Raw genomic sequence first — 19,602 nt, 5'->3', positions numbered from 1 at the left:
AGCGGCCGCAGGACGTACACGGAGGAGGGGGAAAGGGCAGGGGCATTGGGTTTGGCTGGAACAGGGACTGGGAAATGGAAATTCAGGAATCACTAGTGCTGCTGCTAAAAAAAAATAAAAAAAATCAGCAGCAGTACAGTTGGTGATGATGATCACAGTGAGTGATCACACAGCAAGATGCATAAGAGGACGATTGCAGCACAGAAGGCCTCAGCAAGGGTAAGTATTCGGTTCACAGACTATCACACCAGCTCTGCTCACTGTTCCTAATCGGAATGAGGTGGGCAGAGCTGATGCAGGGTGTTTGAAATGCCTGCCATGGCTACGATTGGTCGGTCTATGCAGACCGACCAATGGTAGCGATCGGGGGGTGGCACCATCACTACTGCCTTACAAGTACATGGCAGGGATTGGTGCTGTCCTAGACAGCACCAATGCACACCGTATCACTATGCCCTGCGGCACAGTGATATGTTATAGCCGCAAAAAGCTGCGACTGGCCGGTCTGAACTGACCGACCAATCGCAGTGATCGCTGATTTGTTGGGCGCGCGCCACGTGTAAAGATGGCCTTCTGTCAGAGACAGCAGCCATCTTTACTCTGACACGGTGACCACTTAACGCTCCAAAGTACCCATAAGTTGGATTGCATTAAGTACCTAACGACAACAACGTACCCATACATTGGATGTCGTTAAGGGGTTAAAGTACTTCTTTCTAGTAAGTTTACCTTTCCGGTCATTCCCCCTAGATATGGATGGAGGAAGCCTATGTGAGTGTCAAGGGTATGTTCACACGGAGTTTTTTGCAGGCATAAAATTCTGCCACAAAATTCCCTCTGGAATTTTGGGGCAGATTTTGAACTGCCTGCACACCGTTTGCCGCGTTTTTTTTCAGCGTCTTTCACTGCGTTTTTCACCCGCGGCCATTGAGCGCCACGGGCAAAAAACACAGCGAAATATGCTTTCTCTGCCTCCCATTGTTGTCAATGGGAGGTCAGAGATGTAAACGCCCGAAGATAGGGCATGTCGCTTATTTTTCCCATGAGGCTATTTTTCCGCTCGCAGGAAAAAAATGCCTCCACTGAGGCATTTTCGGACATTTTTTGGTGCATTTTCCACGTCAAAAACTCAGTGTGAACTGGCCCTTACAGCACCAGCATTTGTTTGAGTCAATTAGATTAAATATGTGTAAGAACTCCGGTCCTGCACCATCTGATCAGCCAGTTAAAAGAGCTTTCCTGGATTCTGATATATCTATAAAAACCAGGTGTTAATGGATAAAAATGATGTCTTCTTTGTAAAAGGTGACCTCAACTTCCTTCTCCCACGCTACAAAGTAACTAGGTTTATTAGCTGCCGCACCTAACAGAAGCAACAAGAAGTTTTTTTAAGAGCATTTTCATTGGTAGTGACTGAAGCAGCGGAAGATCTCTATCCAAGAGGGTTCAGGTGGAGTCCTGTATTTGCTCAGGAAAAAAGTACAGGTTACCTTCCTTTCTGGTAAGTTTTTTTTTAAATTACACTCTTAAAATAAAATAGCCCAGTCTTAATTAATTAAACCAGTGCCTAACGGACTGTAGCCTGCGTGATGACAGTGAAGCCAAGATTAAAAGGCTTTTATATATTTTAATAATATGCTATTAAGTAGGGCTTTATTGAGCCATGCTTCAGTTACCAACTCTCTATTCCTGACCATTGCCAGAAGATTAGCTTACATGGAGGATTTGATAGGGTTAACATACCAGACAATGTTCATGGATATATTTCCCGGTCATTACAGTCATTTTCTGCTTTACTGATTCACCTTAATTACAAAACTCTCTCCCATGTACATCCATCTTCTTCACTCACTTCCCAGGCAAATGATATTAACCATTTTAATAACAAACAATAGAACATTGGTCACTTCCAAAGTCGAAAACCATCACATATTAGTGCGACTGCTTCGAATTTACCTAATATAAGTGTTAAAAGTTTTTACAAAACTAAAAGCATAGAATAAAAATAAATCAAAAATTGATTCACTTATGAAATTATTTTGGATGTAAAAATATAAAGATGTCACTACGGCATGCTGCTAAAAGCAACTGTCAGATATTGGGAAAAAAGGGTAGAAATGGTGCCACTCTTGTCTGGTATTGTAGCTCAGTCCAGAGCAAGTGAATGGGGCTAAACTGCAATACCAGATACAGCCTATGCACTTAAGTGGCGCTGTTTCTGTGGAGAATTATTATATTTTTTTCTAATCTCAGTGTCAGGAACTGAATTTGTCTGAAATTGAACTTTGCACTCCCCAGTCATACTTTCCAACCTTAACCACTGTGCTAGGAAGAGTCATTGTTTGGTTTAACTTTGCCCAGCCATTTGTTTTCTGTTCCTAGTGATTAGTTAATGGATTATACTTGTCTTGTGGCCAATGACAGTATCTGCTTCCCTATATTAACCCACAGCCTAGTACTTCCTGTATCTGATCTTCCTGGCTTCTCAGTGATCAACTATCCTATGCTTTTCAACTATTGCTTTCCTTGTGTTACCTAAGTATGCATTTTGTTTGACCATGGCTGATCTCTCAATTTGTGAACCAACCCTACAATACGTCTTACCACATCTGATCTCTCTACTTGTGTGTCGAACCCTGCATTATATATAGATGTAGCCGTCTTTACCTTGACTTTTAACGCATTAAATAAACAATGGCTAGATCTCTTTACTTGACTTTTTCAATGACTTTTCAATGGCTTTTGTTGTGTGATATCATGCTGCAGCAAGTTATCAGAATCAAGTTAAAGATGGCTACATCTGTATGACTATAATTCAGAACTGTGTCGTTTGTACTTCCTATTGGATTCTATGTCTGAGAACCAGCATCATTAGGCTGGATTCACACGAGCGTTGCGTTTTTGCGCGCGCAAACAACGCCGCGTTTTGCGCGCGAAAAAAACATTTGACAGCTGCGTGTGTCATCCGTGTCTGATGCGCGACTGCGTGATTTTCGCGCAGCCGGCATCATAGAGATGAGGCTTGTCGACGCCCGTCACTGTCCAAGGTGCTGAAAGAGCTAAATCTTTCAGCACCCTCGACAGTGAATGCCGAACACAACAGCGAAAAACCTGTAAAAAAAAAGATAAAGTTCCTACTTACCGAGAACTTCCCGGCCGTTGCCTTGGTGACGCGTCCTTGGTGACGCGCCTCTCTTGACATCGGGCCCCACCTCCCTGGATGACGCGGCAGTCCAAGTGACTGCTGCAGCCTGTGATTGGCTGCAGCCTGTGCTTGGCCTGTGATTGGCTGGAGCTGTCACTTGAACTGAAGTGTCATCCCGGGAGGTCGGACTGCAGGAAGGAGACAGGAGTAATCGGTAAGTTAGAACTTCGTTTTTTTTTACAGGTTCATGTATTTTGGGATCGCAAGTCACTGTCCATGGTGCTGAAACAGTTTAACTCTTTCAGCACCATGCACAGTGAATGCCTCCCGACGTCGCGGACCGGAATTTTTTTTGCCGGGTTCGGCCAAAGCGAGTTTGGCCGAACCCGGTGAAGTTAGCTTCGGTTGTCGGGGTTCGCTAATCGCAAAGACACTCCGTTTGGATGTTCGGAAACAGAAAAGCACGTGGTGCTTTTCTGTTTACATTCATCCTTTTGACAGCTGTTGCGCAAACACGCAGTTCGCACGGAAGTGCTTCCGTGCGACATGCGTGGTTTTCACGCACCCATTGACTTCAATGGGTGCGTGATGCGTTGAAAACGCTGAATCAACGGACATGTCGTGAGTTTTTGGCAACGGAGCAACGCTGCGCAAAAAACGCTGCCATGTCTGCACGGCCCCATTGACTAATATAGCTACGGGCAACGCACGTGAAAATCACGCGCGTTGCACGCGCGTATTTTACGTTCGTCTGAATAAAGCCTTACACTCAGACAATCCCTTTAACTACTGAACAATAGAATTATATACTGTAACTCATAAATACAAATATCACTTTCTGTTGCATGTTTTCTCTCGCATTTAGTGGGTTGTAGAACAGAAAATCATCTGCTCCACCTTTTGCCGAAATTAAAGTGTATGTTGATGGCTGATAAAAAAAAATAAGTTCTGAGTCCCTCTAGAGGTGTAGATTGACAAGATATACAAATCTGTGTAAGGCTTCGTTCACATCTGCGCTAGGGCTCCGTTACGACATTCCGTCGGAACGGAGCCCTGATAGACACAAATGGAAACCATAGGTTTCATCACCATTGATTTAAATGGTGACGGATCCAGTGCCAATGGTTTCCGTTTGTCTCCGTTGTGCAGGGGTTCTGTCATTTTGACGGAATCAATACCGTAGTCGACTGCGGTATTGATTCAGTCAAAACTACGGAACCCTTGCACAATGGAGACAAACAGAAACAATTGCCACCGGATCTGTCACCATTGAAATCAATGGTGATAGAAACGGAAACCTATGGTTTCCATTTGTCTCTGTCAGGGCTCTGTTCCGATGGAAAGCTCCGACGGAAAGCCTAATAAAGAATAGTAACCTTGTACAAGCAAAATCACACTATCCCATCAGAGTACCAGAGATCGTCCTCTGGTGGGCCAAAGCTCTGACACAATCATGGGTCGCAATAAACCAGTAAAAAACAAACCCTATTTTATTTCTGACTTTGGAGCCAATTACTCACAACTAGGGACTATTTCTTCTGGCTTCCGTCACAAATAACTGATTAGGCCTTAATTATGGTCCTCAGTGGGCAAAGATAATATTACAATGTAACTAAAAGTCTATATCCACCTTTTCTGTATAGATGGAGGGCGGACCGTACAAATTTTTTCATTTCCTCTGGTAAGCACACAATTTTAGAATTATTATCATCATTATACCTTTCGTTTTTTATTTACAAAGAACCTAGTACACTAAAACAATCTGAAAAATGTGTTCATTTCATTCGTTTTGTGATCCTGTATTTATAGTCCTATTTATGACTTATCGATAGTCCTATATGTGCCTATTATCTCTCGGTTTACAGTGTATTAAACAGAAGTTATAGAATCCATGGCTGAATATCATTGGCGATCTAGAAAAATAATTTAATTTTATATTTTAATAATAAAATAATTTGTAGTGTATATAACGTATAGAATCAACTGCAATTTATTATTCTGACTTCAACATTTATATGATCGGACACCTAAGCAGCTTTGTCCTTAAAAAACATTGCTTCATTTTCAAAAACAACTGAAGTCTGCTGAAATAAAACCCACTTGTTATAAGAGTACAGAGAAATACAACAATAATGTGTAGATTTATATAAGGATAAAGCAGGACACCATGTGATTAGAGTCTATTTATTGGCAATTGAAAAGCTGTTAAAAACCTTGGACATAGAGCACAAATGAATGAACAAGAAGCAGTGGAGAGTACTTGAGTGATTGAAGTCTCGCTGACACCATGGATAATTTAATAGTCCTTACATTATTAGAGTACACTTACAGCCTATCTGAACAAAGGAAATATTCACACTGTGTTTGCAATTTATGAGGGAGGTATACAGTTTGTCAAGAGGATTTCCCGGCATAAACTAACGACAGAAGCAAATATTGTAGTGACAATCGTCGCCCTTAGGTACCCATATTAATAAACATATACTGGTATACTTTTTTACTGGAAGCCTCTGAATGGAATAGTGTAGTGGTCTACACTATACTGTATAGTTGAAAAGAAGGTATATTGATGTATTATGGCCCGACAGATGCCACAAGGACACTCTTTTGAGATTGGTCGGGTAAATGGGGTCCTTTTGATACATTTGTTACAATTATCTTACTTTAGGCCAGGGCTTCCCTACTACTTTTGGTCATACAACTTCAATGTTTCCCTATGGGGGAAAAGTCACATAACAATTGCAAGAATATCAACAAGGTCAGAAATCTTGCGGACATCCTCAGTCATCAGGGACTTGTTGGCTTATAGGGGAACGTCAAGGTTGTTTGACTGTTGGATAACCTGCAATTTTACTGCAGGGAAATGTAGTTATGGAGCCCTACCATCAAAATTTCAGGGACAAAAGTCACTTTTAGTCCCCTGACACATCTTCTTCTCATTGCAGCACAATGATGTGTTGTAAAGTGCCGCACTGTGGCAGCCAACCACTGACCACTGTAAGTCACTGACAAGTCAACAAGATGCCAGGAAAAACATATTCAATTTTGCTTATACAAAATTACTGCTCTTATTTCAGTGTGAAAGCCAAAAGGTAGAAATTCAGGAGTGGAAAAAACAGTTAAGATGGAGTAGGGGGGTCTGTTTCAAATTTTTCACTAGGAAGGTAGAAACCGTAATTTCCCCTGGAAACATCAAAATCAGAGAAACAAAAGTGTATTGCAAGGGCCCATAGATTTTTTCATGAGCGCCATTTTGGAATCCACGAAGCATGGATTTATATAGGCCTTGCCAAGTGTTGGGGTGTGGAAAACAACTCTCGTATTTATTTTGAGCAAATACATAACAAAAGAAAAACAACAACAAAAAGAAGGAAAATTAGGGGTTCAATTGCAGCTACCTTAGTGTCAAGCAGCAACCTAATCCTCAGCTCATATGCTCTGAACTGAATCTGTCCCACCCTCTTCTGGGTGCACTTAAATACACAATACTCTACTTCCCAGAATTCTACAGTCTTAGGCTGGGTTCACACGACCTATTTTCAGACGTAAACGAGGCGTATTATGCCTCGTTTTACGTCTGAAAATAGGCTACAATACGTCGGCAAACATCTGCCCATTCATTTGAATGGGTTTGCCAACGTACTGTGCAGACGACCTGTAATTTAAGCGTCGTCGTTTTACAGCTGTCAAACGACAACGCGTAAATGGACTGCCTCGGCAAAGAAGTGCAGGACACTTCTTTGCCACGTAATTTGAGCTGTTCTTCATTGAACTCAATGAAGCACAGCTCAAGATTTACGAGCGTCTCAAACGCCTCGCAAAATGCGAGGAGGAGCATTTACGTGTGAAACGAGGCAGCTGTTTTCTCCTGAAAACAGTCTGTCTTTTCACACGTAAATGACAGCTAGCGTGTGAACATACCCTTAAAGGGACACACACATTTGTGTTTAAATTTCAAAACACACATATTATACATAAACCATGTATTATACATATTCCATACTGCCTGTCTCCTATTAAAATGAAAAGGAACTTACAATTCCTATACACATAACCAAATCATACAAAAGAAACATACAGAGAGAGAGAGAGAGAGAGAGAGAGTCAAGCTAAATCACTCTTCACCCCTCAACACCAAGCAACAAGTAAATGTATTATTTGCTATTAAACTTGTTATTACTGCTGAGCTTTCCCTCTCGTCACTAGCTTTAAATTCGTTTTCTGGTTTTATGTAATTAAAACTTAAAGGGGATGTCTCACCTTTTTGTCCTAATTGAAAATCTATGCTGAAATAATCAGTTTCTATTTTCTAATTATTTATTTTATGTTTCTATTTTTATTATATGATTATGTAAGTCAGCTTTAGTTAGAGTTCATATAGTGGATGCATGCAAGCATCCCAGTCAATAGGGTGATATATATTACAATTGTGCATATATAGCACATAAAGTCCTGCAATATCTTTCATAGTATACTGTAACAGTCTGTTTTATGACAATAAGTAATAAGTGCATGTGTGCTTATTTAATGAATTTACAAATGTGGAGGACTCACATATGATCCAGAATGGTAGGAAGTGTTTACAACGGGAGCTCGTCCAGCATCCTTAGGCTACATGCACACGTTGCGTATTTTGGTGCGGAAAATATGCAGCAAAACCGCAGGAAACCGCAAGAAATTTGCAGGAAAAAAAACACACCGTGCATTTTTTAATGCATTTTTCGGTGTTATTTTTACATTTTGATGCATAAATCACTGCATTTTCATGTTGCGTGTTTTGGTGCGATTTTCCTCTGCACCAGGCAGATAGAATTCGCAAGTGAAAATGCAAGATAAATTGACATGCTGCAGATTTTAAAATCCGCACCGCAGGTCAATTTTCGTGTGGGAAAATACTGCAGCGTGTACATGAGATTTTCTGGAATCTCATTGTCTATGCTGGTACTGTATTATGCTGCGGTTTTGCCACACACAAATATGCGCGGCAAAACCGCACATAATACGCATCGCTAGTGCATATTTGCAGGGGAGAAATCAATGGGACATTGCTGTGTTGATGCGCACATGTGCAGAAGAGTGGAAAAATCCACCACAGCCATGTTACTAGAGGGCAAGTGCTGATACATGAGTGAGGAAGTGTTTATAAGCGTCATAGCATCACTTACTGGCCTCATGAGCTGTACATGCCCAATGGCGGGGCTGTGAAGTTAACCCTGTGTGTGCCTGCACACAGTACTGGTACATGTCTAGAAGTATTATACTCAGTGCCTGTGAAAGCATAAAATAACATTAAGAGGAGCTATTCGAGTCAGAGAATAATGAAATTAAGACAATATGGACATAGAAAATGCTAACTATATTAAGCAATGATAAGGATTATTTAAGGCTGTGTGCCCCCAAGGTGTTGCTGATAAGGTACAAATGCAACTTCAGGAACACGGAAAAGGGACAAGAGCTAGAGCCCACCAGATGGGTGGGTGACGCCCAAGCCCAAAGGTGTGTACCAGCACTCAGTCCGTGTATATGACACAGATAGGTGTCATATACCACCGTGGTTGTACAGCAAATAACCTGTTAAGTGCGCAACATGGGGGCAGCCAGGGTACAAGAGTACAATGCTTGCAAAGTGATAGAATATAGTCATAGAAATGAGTACACCAAAATATCGATACTTAAAGGGGAGCATAACAAATAATGTAATGGAGTCTGTGTGCAGGCAACCAAGGGTAACATGGAAAGAATACTGTAATAAAGGAGCAAAACTAAAGTCACATCAACACACCAAGTGCCGGAACAATCTATTTTATTATATAAAAGCAAGGAAAATACAGGCTGGATCACATCTTGTGAGCAAAACCATCATCCGTTGAATAAGTGACTTTCTTCAAGTGACAGACATGATATCTGTAAAGATAAAATAAATATGTTTAAGTGAATTGTTATAAGAATGACATATAAAGAGATTTCTATTTACAATCTAACAAAGTATATGGATGATTAGCAGAGGGAACCACGTGCACTGGGGCAGGTGAGTCCTAATGTACATCACCTAGAATGTATTCTGCATTCAAGCCATTCGGTTTTAAAGTATTGAGTCTCCTGATCCATTGTAGTTCCCAGGTCCTCAGAGACCTGGCCCTGTCACCACCGAGATGTGGTCTAGGGACATGATAAATAAGCCAAAATTGTAACTGACGCTCAGTGTGATTGGCCTTCGTGTTGTCTTTAAAGTCCCTGAATCTAGGCATTTTTTTGGCGGATTGTGTAGCGGTGATGATTAAGGTGGATCTTGATGTCTAAAGTGGTTTCCCCCACATATAGCAGACTGAAAGTGCATTGTAAAATATAGACCACATGGTCTGAGTTGCAGGTAAGGAAGTGTTTGATGGGGCATGTCACCCTAGTTGTGGGATGCATAAAGGAAACCCGTTTCACCATTAGGTTGCAGTTAATGTAGCTTAAGCAGGGGAAACAACCCATTTTGGGTTTGGAGAGGAAGATCTGTGTCAATGATCTTTTAGAACCCAAGTCTGATGTGGCCAATCTATCCCCAATATTGGTAGCTCTGCGGTATGTCATAAGAGTGGGTTTGGCTAGTTCTGGAACAGTTTTAAGGCAATTGGAGAGTATGGACCAATGTTTCCTCAGTACCTGGGATATTTCCACACTATAATAAAGGATAAAGGGTAAATGGTCAGATGTCTCATTACTTATTTTGGGGGTCAAAAGATCCCCCCTATCAAGATTGTTACATTTGGCTATAATGACATCCAGAGTGTGGTTCATTTTGTCCTCCTCACTGACTATTCTCTTGGCCCTCAAGAGCTGACTGGATGGTAGGGAATTAACCATTTTTCGTGGGTGACAACTGTTATAACTGTTATTTTTGTCGGTAGATTTGATGTGCAGTTCAGTCGTGAGTCAAGAATCTACGATTCGTACAAGTACACCTAGAAACTATAAGTTGTCCCTGGAATGAACCATGGTAAATTTTACAGTGGGGTAAATTGTGTTAAGGTACTAGTTGAAAATCAGCAGATCCTCCACGTTGCCACTCCAGCTGAGGAACACGTCGTCTATGTATCTCCACCACCTCAGAACTTGTCTGAAGTGGTGGGACACATAGACAGCGGTCTCCTCCCAATGTACGCATATATGTATTAGCATACGTAGGTGCAACATGCGAGCCATCACGGTGCCCTGCGTCTGCATGTAAAACTGGTCACGAATGATAAAGTAATTATAGGTAAGCACTATGGGTGGCAGCGAGAGTAGAAAAGTCTTACATTCGGTAGACATGTCAGTGGTGTCAAACATACTTCCTATGGCTGCCAGACCTCTGGTGTTGTCAATAGATGTATAGAGGGATACAACATCAAACGAGACAAGAAAAAAGTCAAATTTGAGGGCAGTGGTGTCTCCTTCAGTTTAATAAGGAAGTCAGTAATATCCCGTATGTACGAGGAGGCTTCTGTAGCAAACGTCCTAAGAATCCTATCCTGGAAAATAGCAATGTTGCTAAAGATGGAATTAGTGCCCAATACAATCGGGTGTCCGGGTGGATTGGTCAGGGACTTATGTATCTTGGGAAGTACATACAGGACAGGTGTCCTCGGGTGTTTAACAGTAAATAATTTGCATATATCCTCATCAATAAGGTCCTGGTCCCTGACCTGTTTGACAATGGTGTAAATCTGTCTAGTTATATCAAACCTAGGGTCCTTGGTGATTTTTTTGTATAGATCTGTACCCCCTAATTGTCGTTCATTCTCATCTTTATACATATTGGTGTCCATGATGACATATATATATATTGACGGGATATGTGCGTATGGGCAGTATATTGTATATGGCAGTATAAGTTTAAAGTCCATGCTTTGCTTTATTGCAGTCAAGAAATAAACAAGTGCTTCTCCAGCATACAAAACTTGCAGAATATAAATAAAACAAACACTTTGCCCATCTGGGCACTAACAAAACAGCAGGTTTCTTCCCCTATTATAAACCATGAGTACTGTGTTCCTTGGATCCGGGAATCCACACTATCCTTGTGTGGATTCCCAGGCTCTATTACACTAACTTTATACTATCTAGGCATTGTGCCTTCAAGTCACTCCGTATCACCGTTCATTGATTCTTTTTAATTTTATGTAGTTTGTCTCTTGTTGCTTCTAGCATTAATAAAGATTATGTAATTTATTTATAGTGGTAGTTGGAAAACAGGGTTTCTGCCTTAGGCAATTAGCTAGTAGGATTCCCAGGCTCTGACCCTCTCTGCACTAACTGCAGAGATTTTATGGGTCAGTAATGAGAACAGTAGCTTCTTCTGAGCTAACTGGGCAAGTGGTAACATCCGTACTGGAGGAAAGAAGTGAATGACAGGTTCCACTACTAATCCTTCATGTTATTCCATAGAAATACAGCCCCAAAGCATACAATTTACAACAGCCTTATCAAAGAAGGTTTGCTGAGGAAACCTAGCTTTACTGGATTTCTTTATCGCACCCATCTTAACAAACTGATTGAAATACACTCCTTCCAGTACTTTTCCTGTTGCAGGCTTACATACCCCCTCCTCTCCAGGCCAAAGGACTGGGCACTTTCAGCCACCAAGCAATGCACTCTAGAGAGTGCATTTGTATTAGCCTGTAGTTTACCCGGTCTATGTTCCAGAAAAAAAAAATTTGTAGCCACAGGTACCATCTAGTCACCCTTGCGTTTTTTTCCCTTGTTTTGCTTCATCCATGCCAGTGGTGCATGATCTGACAGTAGTCTGAACTTTTCAATGGCTTCTGTTGTGTGATATCACACTGCAGAAAGTTATCAGGGTCAAGTTAAACTTTGCTACATCTGTATGGCTTAAGATTTACTTTGGTTCTGGGCTCGGTTTCTATTTGTTGAAAAATAGAACTGCAGCAGAATTGCTTTTTTTCAGCATTTTGCCAAAATAAAAATGTATATAAATTAAACGGTCATGTATATGTTCAAAAAAATTTCACCTACATATAAACAAAGCCTCTTTTAGCTACATTGAACAAAAAAAAAGTCACAAGGAGACCACAAAAAGCAAAGAGAAAAAAAACAATTGTTCTGATCCTCAAGGCCCAAATTGTCCTTGTTCTTTAGGGGTTAAAATAATTGTCTCACCAGGACAACCTTTTTACATATGCCTTAAAACATATGAACTTCGATGTGATGGATAACAGATGGATCCTGTGTGTCAGAGACACGTAGGACCTGCTTTCACTAAACCAGTTCCGCGGGCCTGACAGGAATAAGATTTAGCAAATTATACAGCTGCTCTGTATGCAGAATACAAAGCAGCTGTATCTCAAAAAGTAAAAATCATTTTTTAATGAAAACTAATTATAAAGTTGCACAAATCACACTAACTTTCAAAGGTTTACATAGACTTTAATAGAAAATAAGGATGTCATAGTAGTCATAGTGATCATCTCACCCCCATCCTGGCTTCAATATCAATTGATGAGAAACTCCCCTTTAAGATCAGTGATAGCGCCTGACCTTGATTTATTTACAGGCTGTCAACTTACATAGAATACGGTATGTTAATGGTTCGTTATAATTGCCGGTATGAATGAGCATTTATGAAAAAGTGACAATGTTTTTGTAAATCTATATTTCCTTGCAATGGATGGTTTAATAATAGAATCAAGTATCTTTATATTTGCCTAATAAATTACTTTCCACCTACCTTGCATTAATAATACAGTGTTTGTGTTCCAAGAAATATGGGCCTAATTAGCGTTAATGTAATGCACAACTTTCCAAAACAGTATTTTTTGGCAGCATGAGGTAGGAAACAAGTCAAGATTATATAGTTTTAAATTAAATGCTCAATTAACGATGGTAGAAGGGGAATGTTTGGGAAGTGCTTCAAATGACATGTTGATATGATCTGCGCCTTGCATCGACTCAAGAACAAACATATTTACTTTTTGACAGTTTGTCCTTAGTTTAAATAACTTCCTGGAAAACAAATTTCTTCAGCCTGAAACATTGTTGGTCTAGAAGGACTAAATTCCCTATGCATCAGTTTCATTAACAGGTTTTCATCTACAACTTAATTAGTTTTGTGAACCACACAGAAGGCTACAGGTTGTAATTTCCCTGTATTCTTGATTTAGTGAATCATACTGCAAAACACTTTTTGCTCCCTGAGTTCTGGAAATTCTAGTAGGAAATTTGAGCCTGGAACAGCTTGTTCATCTCGACTCCAAATCATGTAAGGAAAAGTAACAGATTAAAAATGGTAGATTATTAGTACATGTAATTATTTTAATTAGCTGATTGATGCCGCTCTGTTCTTATGTAGGACTTCTGGCAGTATAGATAATCTCTTTTAAGTTGATTGATTCTGACTCTTTGCAGAGACAATTATTTGATAATGACTGATAGTTTAGTCTCAACTCCATGTTGTTGATAATGCAATGACCATGTTTTGAATTAATATATATTCCCTATCACGATCCCATCAATCTTTTTCAGATGATGAAAAATCCTATAAGTTAATGGTGCGGGAATCCCACAAATGACCGTAGATCAACTTTTTCACTGGCCTTGTAAAATGTAGTAAGCATATCTTGCTAAGCAGGGGTGGAACTGAGTGGTTACTGAGTCATGTGCCCCAGGTGCTGAGTGCCGATGGAGGGCGCCAACAAGCTGCACTGCATTGGCCAGGGTATTTAGATACAAAGTAAAGGAAGAAAACGGAATATTTGCCCCGGGTAAAGGAGCGCCTAGGCAACAATTTTGAAAGCAGAGATAAAGTCGATATGTACTAGCAAGAGGGGAAGATCAGGAGTGTCACTAAGAATGGAATCTGCGCTCCAACAACACTAAAAATGCTACACTGGCTAACACGAAAAACATTTGCACTAAATGCTCATAATGCTCATAATGCAAACTAATAAAATGCCAAGACCTTATCCTACACATAGATATATCATGCGATACCAAGTGAACTAAATGGAAGCACAGCTGCAAGTGGGGTGTGGGTAATAGCTACCTGAAAGTAATGAGGTAGCTTCCCGGCTGCTGGTGAAAACAGTCAATTCCTGCAGATGCTCAATTAATACTGATCGGTATTCAGAGTTTTTTAAGTGCCAGATATAGTGCAGTCTATCAAGTTTTCGTAACAGTTGATGGTTAATTGAAAATGGATGCTCCAGCTGAAAGCTTACTACTCATAAATTCATCCAAAATCTAAGTCCCAGAGTGTGACGTCAGAAACTCATCAGTACAGGGGCCCACGAGGGCCACAAACCAGAAATGCTCCCAAGACAGCAGCTTCCTTCGTCAGGGTATCCAATGTCTATCAGCATTTTGGGTATTTTGCATTACAAGCATTTCGAGCAAACGGTTTTCATCTGTACGCCAGTGTAGCCTTTGAGTATTGTTGGAGTGCGAAGACTATTCTTAGTGTAGTTTTTGTATTTGCGACTGTTACAGGAATTTGCTGGCTTTCAGCTGCCCACAATAGCTATTGTTAATGCGTGAGGGACGCTAGTGTACTTTTGTGATGATTTGGATCAGGGGTGTGTTTACATTAGTAATTCTGTATTTTTGTGCTACTTATTAGACAGCTGATGCTTAAAATTTATCCTCAATCTCATTCCAAAACCAGAAAGATTAATCTCATAGTAGATGTTGTTGAAAGGAAACCAGAAAAAGCCCATGTAAGCACAGCTACAACATGTAAATCTCCATACAGATGTGTCCAATGACCGAATCTAAACCCAGTGCTGCCAGGCACTACTGATAACCACTGAATAACCGTGCTGCCCATGCTTACCCCATATTTCATTGCATGAAGGAATTATGCAGGGATCATAAATAGAGAATATATAATATAGAGTCCTTAAAATGTAACCATGTATAGTATGTGTGAACTTATGTTCTGAAGATAAAATTAACAGCTCAAAAACGTATAGGAAATATAAACAAGTCTGAACAAGTCTTAAAAATAAACTTCTCTATTAATCCTCCGGAATAATTTAGTCCGATTTCCTGCAAATCTCAAACCCTCTATTGATGCGATTCTGAGGCAGACAGCGAAGAAATCTCAATATATAAATTATATTTATTATATTATATTTTTATTATTTGCTTCTCTTCAATATTCCATTATGCTGTTTTACGAAATAGCAATCTTTTTGTAAAATTGGTTGTGCGATAATACAGTTTAAAGGCGTTTTTTTAGAAAAACACATTGAATGCCTATCTTGAGGACAAGCCATCAATTTATGATTGGTGGGGTTGTCCGACTCTCAACACTTCCATGATCAGCAGCTCTTAAATTTTTATCCAGGCACGACACCTCATCTGTAAGTGTAGCTGTCCCTGGTACTGCAGCTCAGCACAACACAGATGGTATCCTAAGGATAGACCATCAATGCGTTTTCCCAGAAAACACCCTTAAGCATTATAGGGGCAGTATTACTAATTTCAGGTATATGCACATGTATTAACTCGGACTGAACAAACTTTACCACTAACAGCCATATGTTCTTATAGGTAATCTGACTTTCCAGAAGATTTGAATGAACTAGACCACTCATAAGTAACTTATCACACATATGATTGGACTTCACAGTAAATTAGCACAGTACAAGTATTTAGGCATCAGCAAAAATGATAGTGAAATACATTGGAAATATAAACATCTGTCTTACACAAAAGAAACAGTAGAATACAGGGCATATATGGCATCTGACAAGCTGGATAATGTTTCTTTTTATGAGCAGAAAAAACGTTATAAGACAGTTAACCTCGAAAAAACGTGTTCAATCTGTTTATTAAAGACAAATAATGACTAGATGTACGCTTCTGCTGTAGATTTGTTTACTTTGTGGCTTTTTACTGTATTAACCCCTTCCCTCTTTAGCCACTTTTCACCAAATCTGACATGTGTCACTTTATGTGGTAATAACTCCAGAATGCTTTCACCTATCCAAGCGATACTGAGATTGTTTTCTCGTGACACATTGGACTTTAAGTTACTAGCAAAATTTGCTCGATATGTTCAGTATTTAATTGTGAAAAACACCAAAAATTAGCGAAAAATTTCAAAAATTAGCATTTTTCTCAATTTAAATGTATCTACTTGTAAGACAGGTAGTTATTACCACACAAAATTGTTGCTAATTAACATCACCCATATGCCTACTTTAGATTGGCATCGTTTTTTGAACATCCTTTTATTTTTCTATGACCTCACAAGGCTTAGAACTTTAGCAGCAATTTCTCACATTTTCAAGAAAATTTCAAAAGGCCATTTTTACAGGGGCCAGTTCAGTTGTGAAGTGGTTTTGAGGGCCTTATATATTAGAAACCCCCAAAAAGTCACCCCATTTTAAAAACTTCACCCCTCAAAGTATTCAAAACAGCATTTAGAAAATGTCTTAACCCTTTACACATTTCACAGGAATTAAAGCAAAGTAGAGGTGAAATTTACAAATTTCATATATTTTTGCAGAAATAAATTTTTAATACAATTTTTTTTATAACACAGAAGGTTTTACCAGAGAAATGCAACTCAATATTTGTTGCCCAGTTTCTGCAGTTTTAGGAAATATCCCACATGTGGCCGTAGCGTGCTACTGGAATAAAGCACGGGCCTCAGAAGCAAAGGAACACCTAGGGGATTTTGGGGCCTTATTTTTGTTAGAATATATTTTAGGCACCATGTCAGGTTTGAAGGGCTCTTGCAGTGACAAAACAGTTTAAATCCCCCAAAAGTGACCCCATCTGGGAAACTAGACACCTCAAGGAAATTATCTAGGGGTGCAGTGAGCATTTTGACCCCACAGGTTTTTTACAGAAGTTATTGGAAGTAGGCCGTGAAAATTAAAATCAACATTTCTTCAAAGAAAATGTAGGTTTAGCGATTTTTTTTCTCATTTCCACAAGGACTAAAGGAGAAAAAGCACCACAACATTTGTAAAGCAATTTCTCCCGAGTAAAACAATACCCAACATGTGGTAATAAATGGATATTTGGACACACGGCAGGGCTTAGAAGGGAAAGAGCGCCATTTGGCTTTTGGAGCTCAAATTTAGCAGGAATGGTTTGAGAGGCCATGTCACATTTACAAAGCCCCTGAGGGGACAAAACAGTGGAAACCCCCCACAAGTGACCCCATTTCGGAAACTACACCCATTGAGGAAATTATCTAGGGGTATAGTGAGCGTTTTGACCCCACAGGTTTTTTGCATAAATTATTGGAAGTAGGCTGTGAAAATGATAATCTAAATTTTTTCAAAGAAAATGTAGGTTTAGCTAATTTTTTCTCATTTCCACAAAGACTGAAGGAGAAAAAGCACCGTAAAATTTGTAAAGCAATTTCTCCCGAGTAAAACAATACCCCACATGTGGTAAGAAACGGATATTTGGACACACGGCAGGGCTTAGAAGGGAAAGAGCACTATTTGGCTTTTTGAGATCACATTTAGCAGGAATGGTTTGCGGAGGCCATGTCACATTTGCAAAGCCCCTGAGGGGACAAAACAATGAAAACGCCCAAAAAGGGACCCCATTTAGGAAACTACACCTCTTGAGGAATTCATCTAGGGGTGTAGTGAGCATTTTGACCCCACAGATGTTTCATAGAATTTATTAGAATTAGGCAGTGAAAATAAAAACAGTCCTTTTTCTTCAATAAGACGTAGCTTTAGCGCAAATTTTTTCATTTTCTCAAAAATAAAGGAAAAAAAGAACCCAACATTTGTAAAGCAATTTCTCCCGAGTACGGCAAAACCCCATATGTGGTCATAAACTGCTGTTTGGGCAAACGGCAGGGCTCAGAAGGGAAAGACCGCCATTTGGAGTGCAGATGTTGCTGGATTGGTTTCTGGGCGCCTGTGGGCCCAAAACAGTGGAAACCCCCCAGAAGTGACCCCATTTTGGAAACTACACTGCTCAATGTATTTACCAAGGGGTGTAATAAGCATTTTAACCCTGCAGGTGTTTTGTAGAAATTAGTGTTCACTCGATGTTGCAGATGCGGATTTTTTTCCATAGATATGCCAATATGTGGTGCCCGGCCTGTGCCACCATAACAAGACAGCTCTCTAATTATTATGCGGTGTTTCCCGGTTTTAGAAACACCCTAGATGAGGCCCTAATCTTTTGCCTGGACATATGACAGGGCTCAGGAGTGAAGAGTACCATGCGGAGTGGAGGCCTAATTTAGCGATTTACAAAGTATTGGTTCACAACTGCAGAGGCTCAGATGTGAAATAATAAAAAGAAACCCCTGAGAAGTGACCCCCATTATGGAAACTGCACCCCTCAAGGCATTTATTAAGGGGTGTAGTGAGCTTTTTCACCCCACAGGTCTTTTCCATAAATGAATGCGCTGCGGATGGTGCAAATTAAAAATTTATATTTTTCCATAGATATGCCATTCAGTGGCAAATATGTCATGCCAAGCTTATGATGCTGGAGACACACACCCCAAAAATTGTTAAAAGGGTTCTCCCAGGTATGACGATGCCATATATGTTGAAGGAAACTGCTGTTTGGGCACGCTGTAGGGTTCAGAGCCGAGGGAGCACCATTTGGCTTTTGGAGAGCGGATTTTGCTTGGTACTATGTTTGTTTGAGTTTTGCTGGTGTTTCCATTTATAATGTGGGGGTACATGTAAGCGGGGCGGAGTATATAAGGGGCATAGTCAGGTGGTATAAAAAAAAATAATAATCCATAGATGTGTGTTAGGGGAGATTCACACGAACGTTGCGTTTTTGCGCGCGCAAACAACGCAGCGTTTTGCGAGCGTGTCAGCAGCGTGGCCAATGCGTTTTTGAACGATGTATGCGTGTAATACGCGCGTAAGACATGCGTTTTTCCCGCGCGTGGAAAAAACGCACTCAGCTGTTCTGTTTACGCCAGGCTTCAAAAGGGCCATTAATGCAATACCCCTGCTTCATGTGTGCACCTGTGTTAATTCATTTGTGTGCTTTGGATGCAACCCACTGTTTCTACCAGTATTTTAGTGAAGTTTGTCTGCCAGACTGCATTGATGCCACCTAGCTCTCTGGCCCGTGTGCTATTAGCATGGATTATATCCCGTAGGTTTGGGCAACGAGGTAGCCCTCTACGGCCACACCGGCGGAGATCAGGTAGGATGTGGGTTCACCCAATAGTGGCCCAACGCACCTCTAAAGGGCATTTTCATATCCTCTTTGCTGACCTCCGTCGTCACCCTGAGAAATTTCGGGCCTTTTGCCGCCTGTCTGTGCATGCCTTTGATATGCTGCTGGAGCTGGTTCGGCCTGGAATAACCTATCAGAACACAAACATGCGACGCTGTATTTCCCCCGAGGAGCGTCTCCTTCTGACGTTACGGTATGTGCATTTTTGTGAGCCAGGTTACACCTTTTTTAATGTCCTTAATGTCCTAAACTAACATGTTTTCTTTGTGCTTTGCTTGTAT

This window comes from Rhinoderma darwinii, chromosome 4 (genome assembly GCF_050947455.1).
Source record: "Rhinoderma darwinii isolate aRhiDar2 chromosome 4, aRhiDar2.hap1, whole genome shotgun sequence".
Lineage (NCBI taxonomy): Eukaryota > Metazoa > Chordata > Amphibia > Anura > Rhinodermatidae > Rhinoderma > Rhinoderma darwinii.
The sequence above is the reverse complement of the archived record's forward strand: the minus strand, read 5'-3'. Positions refer to the sequence as shown.